The 17,019-nt window shown below is 41.4% G+C and overlaps 1 protein-coding gene and 1 long non-coding RNA gene across 2 annotated transcripts in view; one reads left to right on the top strand and one right to left on the bottom strand.

The window, feature by feature from the left end:
* Window positions 1–17,019, bottom strand: part of LOC311285937 — a 458,548-nt gene that overhangs the window by 255,026 nt on the left and 186,503 nt on the right. The gene's annotated exons all lie outside the window — the stretch shown is intronic.
* dnajb14 (DnaJ heat shock protein family (Hsp40) member B14) overlaps window positions 1–17,019 on the top strand; it is a 174,389-nt gene that overhangs the window by 131,661 nt on the left and 25,709 nt on the right. The window lies entirely within an intron of this gene.

The following is a 17,019-nucleotide window of genomic DNA, read 5'->3' on the forward strand; positions in this document are numbered from 1 at the left end:
AAGCCCCAACCGGCTGAGGTGCCGAAGCACCATGTCCCTGTGATCGCACAACGCATCTCTCGAGTGAGCTAGAATGAGCCAGTCGTCGAGATAGTTGAGAATGCGAACGCCTTGTTCTCTCATGGAACAATGGCCGCCTCCGCGACTTTCGTGAAGACACGGGGCGACAGGGCCAGCCCGAAGGGTAGGACTTTGTACTGATACGCTCGACCCTTGAAAGCAAACCGTAGAAACGGTCTGTGTCGAAGAAGAATCGAGACGTGAAAGTACGCGTCCTTCAGGTCGATCGCTGCAAACCATTCCTGGGGGCGGATGCATTCGAAAATGCGCTTCTGCATGAGCTTGAGTTTGTGCAGGGACCGATTCAAAACTCGCAGGTCCAGGATTGGCCGTAACCCACCACTTTTCTTGGGTACAATGAAGTAGGGGCTGTAAAACCCGGACCTCATCTCGGCAGGAGGGACCGGCTCGATCGCGTCCTTCGCCAGTAGGACATCGATCTCTTTCCGCAAGACAGGGGCATCCATTGACCGCACACGGGTGAAGTGGATGCCTCTGAACTTGGGAGGCCGGCTTGCAAACTGAATTGCATAGCCGAACCGGATGGCACGGATGAGCCATCGGGATGGACTCGGAAGCGCTAGCCAGGCTTCTAGAGACCGTCCCAACGAGCCTACCCGAACCACCGGCGTACCCACGGAGGGGCAGCGAGGTGGAAGACAGGGACCCGGCTCTGGTGGCGTTGTAGCGACCGAGAGCGGGGTCTGGGCGTTTTAACTTGACACCAACCTGCTTCCACCGGGGGGCAGATGGCAGAAAAGGCCCATGGGCATTCTGCTGCGGGCTGCCCGGTGGCGAGGGGAGGGGGAGAGACGAGGAACGAGGCCCTGACTCCTTGTGTCCTGGTCTCTGCGCCTCCGGGCCCAGCTGCTGTCTGCGAGCTGGGGAGAGGGGAGCGGTAGTGGTGCCTTTCGGGGGCGGAGCGCACTGCCATTCTGACCCTCTCGAACGGAGGAGACTAGTCTTATTTTACTGCCAGTCTCGACCGTGAGGGTTAACGAGGAGCAAGGCCCGGGGGCATCGAGTCCTGGTTTCCGCCTCCTCGCCCAGCAAGAGACGAGAGTGACAAGGCCGTAGCTCTCACTGTCATCTGAGCGCTGGGGCCCGTGAGTGACTCAGAAGAAGTGGACTGCTCAAACTTTGGGTACCGCTGACTGGATGACCAGCGGCGGAACAGAAACGAAATTCTCCACCCGGCCCTCCCCCGGGGGAAGGAGTGGTGATGACAAGCACTCCCGAAGAGCAGACGTCACATACTCTGGGTCTCTCCTCTCAGGGTCGTTTCCCTACCTTTTGCTGGGGGGGAAACGAACTCCGAGCGGGCTGGTTTTGAGGCGCTTCTGGACCACCAGTGTGGACATCGTCTGACCGAGGGCCAGCGCTGTGACTAATCACGGTCAGTCACTAAGCGCAGCTCCACCCCGAGTCAGAACTACCCACGTGCACTGAATGTGCAGGGGTAGTGAGAGAGGAAAAACTTCTGCAGATTTAGGCATGTTTGGCTTGCCATATTGGCACCAAAATGCTTCCATACTGCCAAAATTTTTCACACCCATTCAGGCACTTTAGAATAGCCCAGGAAAGTGTGGCTGTCAAGTCTGAATCTTCAGCATGAGAACACACCATTATAGTAGGAACTCAGCATCATTTTCAGAGTATAACAGCCCTCTCTCTGATGTAGCGATCGACATCTGTCCTCCCCTGGAGCCCCGAATGAAATGCTTGGTCCCTCATGAGAAGGAACAGAATCCCATCCGAAAGCCTCGGCAGCACACAGCACGCTGAGCGGCTCAAGCCTTTACGAAAAAGGGGAGACGAACAACGTGCCGACGTGGTCATGCACTCATGAGAGAACATGAACCACCCACGAATGCAGTCTCAACACACTGATTAGGCATGTGAAACAGTGATCGTGGCCGTCAACCAGGCATGCAAGACAATGAACGTGGCCATCACCTCGATGACACGCGGCACGCTGGGCGCTCAAGCCTTCAGGCAAGGCGAACAACGTGCCGACGTGGTCATGCTCTCATAAGAAAGCATAAACCACCCATGAACACAGTCTCTGCACTGTAACCCCCAGATCACCAAATGCTCATTAGCCAAAGTAGTCCTCCCCTTTTTAGAAAAGGAACTAGATTGGGGAATAAGCAAAGGGACTCAACCTCGTAGAGGTACACGAGTCTCGACCGCGCATCTAGAGCGCCAAATGACGCGCGCTGGGTTGTCGTGACAACCCGCGCCGTCAACCGGCGCTCGACGGCACACGGCACGCTGAGCGGCTCGAGCCTTTAAAAAGGGGAGACGAACAACGTGCCGCCGTGGTCATGCACTCCTGAGAGAACATGAACCACCCACGAACGTAGTCTCACACACTGATTAGGCATGTGAAACAATGAACGTGGCCGTCAATGAGGACAGGAAACGATCGCATCCAGAAACACACGAGTGAAACGTCATCCTGAAAAGGACGCGATCTTCACTTGTGTTGCTCTTTCAGGAAGAAAGTACTCTCTCTATTGTGGACACACAGGGACCCAACGCGGCAACACAGCAGGGAAACTGCAAGCCCGCTGTGCGCACTCAACCGTTTACCAGCTATGAAAACAGCTTTTGAATTAACAGTGTGTAGACGCAGCCGGCAGACAGGAAATCGTGCGGTCGTTGAAACGCCGTCTCACCAACACAGAGAGATCCCCTCCCGAAACAGCAAACTCGTAGAGCGTAAGTTAGATACAATCTTAAAGCTCATTCACTCAGAGAGGACACAACCGGTCGGCTCTGAAGCTAAAAGCACAATGCATGCGTTGCTTCCGTCTTTTTATACCCGCGCTGGTAGGCGGGCTGCGGAATGCAAATCCTGCATGCCAATTTTCATTGGCTCGTTTTAATTCACTCATAGGCAATTGATCTCCCTAGCGTGATCCCAATTCGTCAGGGAACTCCCCCGACGACACGTCGGAGTTCCCAGGACGAAAGGAAACTGCTGTTCCTTGTACAACACATTTCTTTCATTGATTAAAAAAATGCTGATATTTTAGGTTAATCATATTTTCAACGTTATAAATAAGCAACACTCTTATTGTAATGATTCAAGTTAAGTTTTTGTTATGAAGTCCTGAAGAAGTGGATTCTGGAACACACTGCTGCTTCAATGTATATCTAATGAGTGATTATGTCAGAATGAGAGTCGTAGATCCAAATGCAAGCAAGTAGTTTATTGAAGACAAGTTGAAACAGTGTTCATACTCAAAACACCACGTATAGCAGGCGGGCGACCAGGATACAAATTCACAGGAGAGGATGAGTGATATGAATAAATCCAGCGTGGATGCCAAACTGGAACTGGATGAAGAGAACTCCAAACGATCTCCAGAAGTCTGGAAACACAGACGAGATCGAGGAAATAACTCCGTAAGGAAACTCAGGCACCGGAACTGGGTAAGAGAGCACAAACAAGAGTGACGAACGGACACCAAGCAATAATCACTCCCGCTAGATATAGGCAGCTAACAACAGAAGTAACTAGCTGCAGCTGCGGACTGATTAAGTGATCAGCTGGTTACTAAACAACAAACAAGCACTACACACTCAACCAACATAAACACAAAATGAACACACGGATCGATGAACCGTGACAGTACCCCCTCCCCTAAGAGTGCCTCCTGGCACTCCCAGGAGAGCCTACTTGGCGATTGTAATCATCGATAAGGGAGTGATCCAGTATGTCCGTAACAGTAACCCTCCCAGTCCACCAAGTACTGAAATCCGCGTCCCCTCCTTCTCGAGTCCAGAATACGATTGACTGAATAGGTGGGTTCCCCATCTATGAGTCGCGGCGGAGGGGGAACCGGGGCTGGCAGATTAATGTGTGAATGAAACACGGGCTTTAATTTGGAGACATGAAAAACGGGATGAATTCTCCTGTACGCGGGAGGGAGTTTGAGGCGGACTGCCACCGGACTAAGAATTTTGGCGACAGTGAACGGGCCAATGAATTTGGGAGCTAATTTGTTACAAATGGAGCGGAGAGGAATATTCTTGGAAGAAAGCCACACTTTTTGACCCACGACATAAACGGGAGGCTTTGACCGGTAGTGATCGGCCTGAGCCTTCGTGTGCGCTCCCACTTGGAGGAGAGTCTCACGGGCTCAACTCCAAGTGCAGCGGCACCTCTGGACGAATGTGTGAGCGGAGGGGACCGCGACTTCGGATTCCAGACTGGGAGAAATAGGTGGCTGGTACCCTAAGGTTGGCTGAAATTGCGAATGAAACGCCGGTAAAAATTGGTGAACCCCAGAAACCTCTGTAGGGCCTTACGGGAATCTGGAATTGGCCAATCCACCACAGCCTTAACCTTGTCAGGATCCATGCGCACACCCTCGGAGGAGATGATATAACCCAGAAATGGAACCGACTGTGCATGGAACAAACATTTCTCCGCCTTGACAAAAAGCCCATTCTCTAACAGCCTCTGGAGCACTCGTCTGACGTGCTGAACGTGTTCCTGGAGAGAAGAAGAAAATATCAATATGTCATCCAGGTAAACATATATGAACTGATCTACCATATCTCTCAGCACATCATTCACGAGTGCCTGGAAAACTGCAGGGGAGTTAGACAGCCCGAAAGGCATGACCAAATATTCAAAGTGCCCCCTGGGGGTGTTAAAAGCAGTCTTCCATTCATCCCCCTTCCTTATGCGAACCAAATGATAAGCATTACGTAAGTCCAATTTTGTGAAGACGGATGCTCCCTGCAACCGCTCGAAGGCTGAAGACATCAACGACAAAGGATAGGTATTCTGTACCGTGATGTTGTTCAACCCTCGGTAGTCAATACACGGTCGCAGAGAACCATCCTTCTTCCCCACAAAAAAGAACCCTGCCACCGCTGGAGAAGAGGAAGGGCGAATGAACCCAGATGCCAGAGAATCAGAAATGTATTTCTCCATGGCCTCCCTTTCTGGAGCAGAAAGTGAGTATAACTTGCCTTTAGGCAGAGACATACCTGACAATAAATCTATAGCACAGTCATAGGGACGATGCAGAGGGAGAGAAGCAGCCCGGGACTTACTGAACACTTCCTTCAGGTCAAGATACTCACGTGGCACGTTAGATAAATCCGCATGTTCATCCTGAAACACAGAACAAGACACAGAAGAACACGCAGACATTAAACAAGAAGCATGACAAAATTCACTCCAGGAGAAAACAGAATTCAAGGCCAGTTAATATGCGGGTTATGGAGTGCCAGCCAGGAATGACCAAGCATCACAGGAGTAGAAGGAGTGTCAATCAATAGAAAGTCAATGTTCTCTGAATGATTACCAGAAGTGATCAGTCTTAAGGTGACAGTAGAGTGTGTGACGGAGGGTAGAAGTTGACCATTAAGTGCAACCACAGAAATGGGCTTGGAGAGGGTTACCACTGGTATCTGGAGTCTGTGTAACAGATCAATATCCAAAAAATTACCCTCGGCTCCTGAATCTACTAGAGCCTCACAGTCGAAATTCTGAGTCTGCAGTCTTAAACTTACTGGAAGATGAGTGGCAGAAAAAGAGGATTCAGTCCGTGCAATCCCACCCGTCAGTAACCTCTTACCTACTAACGGGTGCTGTCTTTTACTGGACAATGCAGTGCAATGTGACCGGCGTTTCCACAATACAAACATAATCCCCACTCTCTCCTCCTCTGTTTCTCCCGTGATGATAAACGAGACCTGCCCAGTTGCATGGGCTCAGGATCAGGAAGAAATGCTGTAGTTTCGTCAGGAGAATTAAAAGTAGGATTACGTGTAGATGTAACATCGGTACTGACTCGCGGTGACCGACGACCTCGTCGACGTAGTCTGGTATCCACTTGAACCGCCAGATCAATCAATTAATCCACCCCAGCGGGTAATTCCAAGACGTAAATCTCGTCCTTTATGTACTCAGAAAGTCAGTGTAAAAACATGTCCCATTGAGCTTCGGCATTCCAGCCACACTCTGCCGCCGACGTACAAAATTCAATAGAATAGTCTGTTACTGTACGTTCTCCCTGTCGCAGCTCTGCAAGAAGACGTGCCGCGTCTCTGCCTGAAGCAGCGCGATCAAAAACCTTTCTGAGTTCATTAGAGAAAGTTTGAAAGGACGCACAACACGGAAGTCTCTTCTCCCAAACAGTCGTTCCCCAGCTGCCCGCTCTTCCCGCGAGTAAAGTGATTACAAAGGCCACCTTGGATTCCTCCATGGGAAACGCGGAAGGTTGAAGCGAGATGTATAATGAGCATTTGGCCAAAAAGGAACGACACAACTGGGACTCACCAGAGTAGAACGCAGGAGGCGGAAGGCGGGGTTCAGTGGAACGAATGGACTGGATCTCTGGAGTCGGTGGATCTGCCATTGTGTGTTGCTGAGAAGCAGCAGCCTCAATACTTAATTGCTGTACCTGTTTCGTTAGTTCAGAAACTTGGGTGACTAGCGTCTGTATATCACGACCCGTGGTCATAGTCTGTTCCTCCTGTTGCTGGAGACGAGCATCGCTCCTGGCCAGTACATTCTGCAATTCCGCCGTGCTTGCTGGATCCATTGATGGTCGGTTCGTTCTGTCAGAATGAGAGTCGTAGATCCAAATGCAAGCAAGCAGTTTATTGAAGACAGGTTGAAACAGTGATTATACTCAAAACACCACGTATAGCAGGTGGGCGACCAGGATACAAATTCACAGGAGAGGATGAGTGATATGAATAAATCTAGCGCGGATGCCGAACTGGATGAAGAGAACTCCAAACAATCTCCAGAAGTCTGGAAACACAGACGAGATCGAGGAAATAACTCCGTAAGGAAACTCAGGCACGGGAACTGGGTAAGAGAGCACAAACAAGATTGACGAACCGTCACCAAGCAATAATCACTCCCGCTAGATATAGGCAGCTAACAACAGAAAGCAGCTGTGGACTGATTAAGTGATCAGCTGGTTACTAAGCAACAAACAAGCACTATACACTCAGACCCCACACCCACAACAACCAACATATACACAAAATGAACACACGGATCGATGAACCGTGACAAATTATAATCAAGGTATTAATCAAAAGTTTTTCTTCTAAAAATCAAAAGAGTTGAATGACTTCTCTAGGCTTATGAGATTTTACTTTGTTATAGAAATTACCAGTGTGATTATCGAAAATGTTATTTCATGTATCCTTTAAATGTCTGTATTTGATATCTGAGGTGTAACTGAAGGGGTCTGGCCCATGCCAGGAATGCAGTAACAGTGCTTGCTTATTTAACCCGGCTTCCAGAGATGAAATATGGACTTTTTTAACAGGTGTCACTACATCCATCTGCTTTTCTAGGCTACCCTGATAGCAATGGTCTCAGAAACCATTTCTTAGTTAAAGTCTTTACTTTACAGTTAGATTTAAAGTATCCTGTCCTTGAGAGAAAGAACATGTTATCTTGATGTTTTGAGAAGACTCTCCTCCTCACCAAATCCAATCTTGAAGAAACTGTGTCTGTATGTGTTAGTATTCTTGGTTACAGGTTAACCCTCTGGTGTCTAAGGTGTTTTTGGGGCCCTTGGGATGTTTTGACATGCCCTGACATTTGTGCTTTTTTCAGTTATTTATAAACATGATAATGGCAAAGGTGTAATTACACTCTATATAGCACAAACAGGGCTACCATAATATGTGAGCAACATGAATGTTGATGTTTGTATTTTTAAGAGAATAATGTTTATGCGTGGTTATTGGAAAAAATCAAAATGAAAGTTGCTGAAATAAGACCACAAAACTCATACTAAATATGTGTCAATAAGACTTTTGACTAATGGATGTTGTCGCTTCGAGTTCTGGCTTCAAAATTATGTGAAAATAGTCTTGCTTTATCGTTCACATAAACCAATACATTGATTTAAATTGTGTAAAACAGGTTTTGCTTGGAAAGCCAATATGCGAGGGGGGCATGAAGGAGGAGTAGTTTACACCTGAGAATACAATGTCCCACCCACTCTGCATAATGAGCCATTCATTCAGGTGTGACACTGACTGAGCCACAATGCAAGGACAAAAGATATATTTAGAAGAAGACTTATATTGACCATTTAAGATTTTGCTAACATCTATCTTGTAAATATGTTTTGCTATTTTATTAAAAAGGTTACAATTACAACAATAATTACAATTTCAACAATATTTCAAGTGTACTCTTTCTTTGTAAAAAAATGATTATAGGCCTACATTTTATCATATGTATTCATTAGTTTGAATATAGCCAACATTGGAACAGCTAACATCTTAGCTGATGACTTTATTTTTGACAAAAATAGTATTTTATCTATCTATCTATCTATCTATCTATCTATATATATCTATATCTATATATATATATATATATATATATATATATATATATATATATATAACATATGAGCAGAAATTGCTAAACAAAAGCTTATTTGATGTGGCAGTATATTCTACAGTAAAAACTGTACCCAAATCTAGTCAACAAAATGTTGTCTTTCATATTTCGCCTGACTGTAACGTTGTTTTTTATGAAATATTAGGGCATATAAATGTTCATTTGCAGTTTAATACATTGCTTATACAAATAGCCTACATTTTATTTCAACATATTTCAGTCGATTTTTACTCATCTCAGTATAGCAATACAGTTTGCTAAAACATCATCATTCATTCACACACAGAAAGCGATTTAAATTTAAACGGTCTTTTTGCGAGCTGTGGTAAACAGCGCACATCTCTGCCGTTCATTCATTCACAAACAGAAACGCGATTCACTTGAGAAGGAAAAAAAAACATACTACAGTATTCCTCAGCTCAGTCGGATCCTTGCTCCTCGAAATACCCGCACTTCTGAGGTACATTTTCCATTATTATTATTCCTCACAGCGCTGCGAGACGGTGTAAACAAGTAATGATCTGAATAAACTTGTGTTTTTTCGAGCTGATATGGGGGCGTTCACAGGTTTGCGTGGATTGCCTCATTCATTTGCGTTTGAATAGCGCGCGCTCTCCGTGGGTGGGGTCACATTAAAAATAATTAGATGAGATGAGAACGATTGACATCTCGCTCTTTTCTTACAGATTACATGAACTGAGAATATTTGTTTTTTAGATAAATTACTTCATTTAAAAGAAGAGAATTCAAGCTTCATGCCTGTGTGTCTGTATGTCTGTTTGACTGAGTATTCACTGAGTTATTGTTCATTTTCGGATGCGTTTCAGAATGGACTTCACTGACAGAGAGAAGGCAGAACTCGCTTCGTGTTTATTTTTCTTTATTTGGCAAAAAGCACAACACTTTGTTTTTATTGTTAGTATACACAAAAATAATACACATTTAACAGAATCGATTGATGTATGAAACTTGTTTGTAATATCAAAGTCAACAGAGCAAAATGAATCTCTTTTGAACTGATAAAAAAAAAGCGAGCTGGTATCACCGGCGATACCGCCGACCCCAGGGGGTTAACCTGTTACTTTTGAAAAAGTACCCCCCACTTTTGAAAAATCCCCAGAAATGACATACCCAAACTTAAACAGATACAGTTCAAGAACCCTTTGTACTAAAAGCACAAGTATGATCTCATTTGAAAGCTGACACCTGGCAGTTTATTGTAAATGTAGTATTAATTATTGTCATAATGAAAAAATGTTTTATAAATAGCTTCAAGGTTTTGTAAAGTTATTAGAAATTTATTTTTATGAAACATCCTCATGAAAATAAAATTGAACTTGGCACTGTAGCAATCTAGAAATGCACTACAGCTAAAGCCATATGTCTGACCATGTTATATGTAAAATCTGGAGATGATAAGTCTAAAACTCTGTATTTAGTTAAATGTTTTTCAAGATCATGTCATGTGACTTTTTTAGAGTCTTATCAAAATATGCAATTGATGTTTGTCATCATCTAAGCATCCATTCAGTATATTGTCTCTATTTTTTTGTGGTGCAAACGAGCCCCATTCAGTCTCAGTCTCCCCATGCACACATTCACACCTCTCCAGCCTGGTTATGGCTCTAAATATGCATTTCTTTTGTCTGCATTATAGTTACTAACGACTGGCTATTCACATGCTATTCATAGGGTTTCAATCCCTAATTTCTTTTATCAAAGTTCTCAATTCAAATGCCCTTCTTGAATAAAGAAACATTTCAGTAAGCATTGCTATTTAGAAAAAAAATCATAAAAGAATAACTGCTAACTTAGGTGGCAGGTGCACCTGGGCTAGTTAGCATGTTAGCTTAGCACACCATCAATACACAACCATTTATGAGATTAAAACCATGTTTGTGCTCCAAACTTCCTTTATAACGCAAGTCGAGTGTTTTAAATAATCTTCTGTGATCTAATTTGGCTTCAGATAAAAAAAAAATCAGACAAAAAATATATTATTTTATAGTATTCTGCTAAGTCTATATCGATTAGCATTACATTATAAATATAATCTATTATTATGAAAATACCTGGCATGGCTTGAAGAACACAGGCAAATCAAATATCATTGCAATCATGTTTATTGTCTTCAAGACGCATGTTACAGCGATCTGTGTTAGCTGTGTGTGTATCAGTGACGTCCTGGAATGTCACATGATCATGGCTCTTCTTCATGTTCCATATATGGACTATACTGTGCATATAGCGCCCTCAGGCTGCTGGTATGGATTGAAAACACAATAGATCAGAGTATGAAAGCGCTCATAATGATTACATCGACGCATTTGGGTATAAATTCAGTAAATATTATTCCTGTCTATAGAAATATGATGTAAATCTATGAGAATCTATCAATATTTCTCCAAATCTGCACATTTTTGAGCTAAAGCCCTGAGGCACGTTGTTTTGTGAATCGCTGTCATGACGACAGCACGGGAGTTTTTTTATGAATGAAAGCGGCTGACGGTCATAATTCATATTAAAGGTATCGACGCATTTTTCCATTTCATAACTCCTGACACAAATTAAGACATAACTGTCACTATAAGTTTCTCAGAATACAATAATGGTCAAATACTGAAACTTGAGTATTATATCTTTTTAATGATGTATAGTTTGTCAAGGTATAACATTAAATCTGATAGTAACTTTGAACTAAATAAATAAAAAAACGCTTCAGTGTGCCGACGCACTGGTGAAGCTTAACAGGTTAAGGAACAAGTGGAAATATAGCTGCAATCAGCGCTACGGGGCCAAGCCCCTGAATCAGCAGCAAGAGCAGGAAGATTAAAAACAGCAGAAATTGAAGAAAAAAGAGCTGGTTCAGAAGTACAGGTGAAAATTAACTCAAAATGAACAGAAGTTCAGATGAGAATGAACACAGAATGAACAAGACATACTTATTTCTAATCCAAGAGGAAGAAAGATTAGTACAACGTTGAATAATAAAGGAATCGACATGACACAACATTACACACAATTCTTTTAAATCATCCCACGCGGGGCTCGAACCCATTATCTCTGGGTCAGATACCTGTCACTCATATCATTGCACCACTGGGAAGTTGCGTTTTTTTGCACGATGAAGAAGGTCCATAGTTCAAGAAGCAATTCAAAATGAATAATTTTTGTATAAATTTGCTGCATGTTGTATTTATCGAGTTCGTTCACATATAGACACCATGTCTGGAACAGAAGCAACTTTTCCACCACTTAAGACCACAATACCTCTTGCGGTCTGGGAATGTGCCACACAGGATTCAAACCCACAACCGGAATGGTTCAGGGCTTGTGGCACGTGGTTTAGCAGCTTGCACCACTCAGTTGACGCTTACCAAGCTGCCGAGGAGAGGCTTACGTGTAAGAATGAGCACACAAAAGCATGTTAACCAGATTAGCAAGGTAAGTTAGCTTAATGCTAATGTAGTTTATGGTTAGCCTGATAGCTGAAGAGCCACATTAGAAAGAATGGCATCTGGTTAGCATGATAACCAATTAGCATGCTAAGCTAACTAGCATTAAGGCAACAAATACAGGTCAAATTTGGAGTAGCGAAAATAAAAAATCTGTTCAGTCACTTCTGTGTGGCTCGGTCCAAAGATCATCTGAGCCAATTTTCGTAAGAATTGAACAAAATTTTAATGATTAGTAACAAAAAAACTGAACACTGTACTTTTCAAAATGGCCACTACTGTAATGGGCGGAGTCTTAATGTAAGATATTGATTGTGATCACCATAATGAGTGGAATCAGGGCTGCGTTCAGCCCCGACAAAACGTTGCATAACGTTTTTTAAACAGAAACGGTTATGCGTTGAACACACTGTTCTGATGATGCAAGAGTTGCAACTATGGCAGCTGAGAAGGCCATTCTTTGTGTTCTTTGTGAAGAATTTTCTGAGCCTGATGAAGTCGGTATAAATATGTGTTTAATACTACAAAATATGCCCGATGTTACAGTTACTGCACTTGCCGCCCAGAACAAAAGAGAACATCCCAATCGAGTGAAGGGATTTGTGGAAACTGAAATGGAAGCACACATCTTACCTAATTCAGACTAAAACACATCTATTTAGCCTCACATACTGACTTTATTTGTAGGTCATACTGTTTTAATACCCTGTATTTTCTTTCTCATTTTTAGGAAAAGCACTTAATTACCATTGTTTATTTCTATACCAATACACTTGCAATGAAGCTAAAAATATAAACAACTACATCATTATGTTGATATCCTATATTTTTTACAATAAAACTTTCGACAAACATGTCTTCTAATATCCTCAGTTTTTGCGTATACCGAGCTGCATCGAACACATTTGTAAATTACTTTCCTTGAACCCATTGTGCGAGTTCACTTTAATACCACATGCTTTATATACATGTTGCTGCTGATTGGACAGCAGTTCTGACACACCCACCAAACAAGAGAAACCGTATCTCAAACCCCGTTGCACACCGGTGCACGCCGTTTCCAGGAAACATGACGTTCAACCCGGAAACCATAGCAAAACGTTGTGCACCGTTTTGAACTTGAACGTGCCCCAGGTGTACTAAGTTTCATTTTACATCTATTTACATTCACATCTAAATCAAAGGGTTCAAAAGCTATAACCCTTTTAATGTTGAATTTTTTTACTGGTGGTGGCGCTATAGAGTTGGTCCTAGAGACTCAAAAATTGGTCCAATTACTATTCATTACAATCACTACAAGTGTGGAAGGTCACGGCGTGCCTAAATTCAGGGTCCGAATGTCAGCCGCATAATTGATGGAGATATGCTTCAGTCTATCTGTGTAGAAAATGTGTGATTATTTATTAGCTAATCAGAATCATTCAACCTTAAGCAATGTCAAAGCTTAGACCTTGGTGAAGGGTATAATTGCTGTGATTTTTGTAAATGTAAGGGGAAGTTTTGATCACTTTTGATCACTGGAGTAATCACTCCTTGTGATTCTTGAAGCTGACTTCTGCCTGATGAAACTGCAAACTATCTTCAGTAAAATTTCCTTTAATTTATTATAATTCTGACTCTTGTCTTAAATTGACTGCACTTCTAACTCCTGGTCTTAATAAATCATATCTGGTCCTTGGGTCTTTAACTGTAAATCCCAAAATACAGATATACAGTGGCAATCCATATTGCAACAAGGACAATAAAGCAGAAGTTTCAGCAGATATTCTTTAATGATGTTCCACTGTTTAAGGTACACAGTGAGCACAACCATTGGGCATCTTTTCCAGGTAGCTTGTCTGGTGATAGTCCAATGCAGCATACATTGGGTACCATCTTTGGCACTGTTCACATTGGTAAACATGACAAGGATTAATTATGTAACAAACCACTAACAGTTATGTGTGTTAACCAATTACATAATGCAATGAATAAATATGAAATAACATGTTCAATTGCTTAAATATTTTTGTTTACCCAAAGTAGTTCTGACTGAAAACATTTGAAAAAATTGTATTCAAACACACACATTTGTTTTACTTAAACTTTTACGTCACTTCACTAAAAGAAAATATAGTAAAGTAAAAAGTACTTGACAAAACAATCAGTTAAAGGGTTTATGATAATATAAGAACAACTTACACCAAGAGAGGATCAACAACAGCAAAATTTTGAAGAGGTGATATTGAAATATTACTCTAACCACAAGGAATTAATTACAACTTTTATGTATAATCCGAGTGGAATTCCATGAACAATTAGAAATATAATAGAAATAAAACAGTGCACTGTACAGTATCTTGAATGCCTCCATGATCTTGCTGTTCATTATCTGTCAGATTTGCTGCACCAATGCGTACAGGTTCAGTCACTACTGTTAATAATAATGTAGCCCCTATTAATGTACTACAACCTTAAACAAAACCCCTTTTAGTGAATTACAGTATTATATTATTATGTAATACAGTATTATTAGGTATTGTCAAAATCTGTAGTAAGTATGGGCACTAGGAAAGAACTACAGCCTAAATTGTAACATTAAAAAATACTTTAGGGGAATTACAGTAATTGTTTCATAAACATATTTGATTATTGTACGTACAGTAAAGGAGGTATTGGCAAAATCTCACCTGTACTAAGTCAGTATGGTCACTAGGAAAGTACTACAGCCTTTGGAACATGAAAAAATACTTTAGGTGAATTACAGTATTATTTTTTTATAAACATATTTGATTATTGTTGGTACAGTAAGGGAGGTATTGTCAAAATTTCACCTGTAGTAAGTCAGTCTGGTCACTAGGAAAGTACTACAACCTTTGGAATATATAAAAAACACTATAGGTGAATTACAGTTTATTACATAAACATATGTAATAAACACATGTAATAATATGTTTATTACATAAAGATATTTGATAATTGTACAGTAAGGGAGGTTTTGTCAAATTTTCACCTGGAGTAAGTCAGTCTGGTCACTAGGAAAGTACTACACCCTTTGGAACATAAAAAAAATACTTTAGGTGAATTACAGTAATTTTTCCATATGAATTTGTGTGTGCTGTACGTACAGTAAGGGAGTCATTGTCAAAATTTCACGTGTAGTAAGTCAGTCTGGTCACTAGGAAAGCACTACAGCCTTTTGGAACATGAAAAAATTATTTAGGGGAATTACAGTAATTGTTTCATAAACATATTTGATTATTGTACGTACAGTAAAGGAGGTATTGTCAAAATTTCACATGTAGTAAGTCAGTCTGGTCACTAGGAAAGCACTACAGCCTTTGGAACATGACACAATTATTTAGGGGAATTACAGTAACTTTTTCATAAACTTATTTGATAATTGTACATACAGTAAGGGAGTTATTGTCAAAATTTCACCTGTAGTAAGTCAGTCTGGTCACTAGGAAAGCATTACAGCCTTTGGAACATAAAAAAATACTTTAGGTGAATTACTGTAATTTTTCCATATACATTTTTTGTGTGCTGTATGTACAGTAAGGGAGGTATTGTCAAAATTTCACATGTAGTAAGTCAGTCTGGTCACTAGGAAAGCACTACAGCGTTTGGAACATGAACAAATGATTTAGGGGAATTACAGTAATTGTTTCATAAACATTTGATTATTGTATGTACAGTAAAGGAGGTATTGTCAAAATGTCACCTGTAGTAAGTCAGTCTGGTCACTAGGAAAGCACTACAGCCTGTGGAACATGAACAAATTATTTAGGTGAATTACAGTAATTTTTTCATAAACTTATTTGATAATTGTATGTACAGTAAGGGAGTTATAGTCAAAATTTCACGTGTAGTAAGTCAGTCTGGTCACTAGGAACATGCTACAACCTACAACAAAGGGATAATAAAAAATCCCTTTGGTGAATGAATGTAATTTGATTCTAAAAATATTTGTGTACAGTATGTGCAGTGAGGCAGGTTTCCTATCCTATCATTACAATGCACTTTTTATTGTTGCTAAAGGACAATCAATAGCATTAGAACACATAATGTGAGAGATATTTGCTGGTACAGCTGTAGTTGGCTAAAATGTAGTTGTCTGTTTGCACACAATGAAAAAATATTACAACTTTTTAGACGGTCACTATCTTGGTTACCACACTACATTGGACATTCAGTGGACATTCGCAAGTTAGTATGCCATTAAAACAATACTTTCCCATTTTGATCGATTGTGGAAAATGTAGTAGTTGATCATCTTTGTTGTCCATATCATGTAGCTGCTTAGAATTATCTTTATTGCCTCAAAAATTAGCTTTATTGCACATATAATTGAAAAAGTTCTTAAACGCCAATGTGTGAATATAAAACCAACTTTACCTAAGTGGATCAACCTTCAACCATTCCGCCACAAAACGAATCTTACACGCCAGCTGACACCATCTTATATTGGGAATCACCCTTTATGACTAGGGAGCTGCAATTTGTTCATTTTCAATTTTGGTTTCCTTTTACTCCATATAAAACAAGAAAGCCAGCCATTAAGCTCCTTAAATACTTTGCTAGAAATAAAATGGGCAGCATCATCAAAGGTTACATTTAACAAAGTGAAATGTTCATTTTGATTATAGCAATTCTTCTCAAGCATGAACCGGGAAGAGCATTCCACCTCTGCAAATCGCTATTAATTTTCTCCAGACGAGGAGCAAAGTTTACTTTTAAATAAAAGTTGGAATGTAGGGGTTATATGAAGCCCTATAGGTAAAACCTGACATGGAATATTTAAAAGGGAAAGAGGAGAGCATTTGTGTCTGAAGTGAGACTGACCAACTGTAAAGCAACAGATTTTTTAAAATAGATGTTATAACCAGAAAATTCCCCAAAGGAGTTTATAACATCAACCAGTCGTGAAACTGATGTATTTGAATCGGACAAAAATAGCAGAATATCTGCATAAAATTAAATCTTGTGTTGTCTGTCACTTATTGTAAACCCTCTAATCAATGAATCATATCTTATCGCTTCTGCCAAGGGTTCAACGGCAAGGGCAAACAACAATGTCGAAAGTGGGCTGCCCTGCCTGGTGCCCCTACCCAG

Source organism: Rutilus rutilus (assembly GCF_951802725.1).
Source record: "Rutilus rutilus genome assembly, chromosome: 2".
Classification (NCBI taxonomy): Eukaryota; Metazoa; Chordata; class Actinopteri; order Cypriniformes; family Leuciscidae; genus Rutilus; species Rutilus rutilus.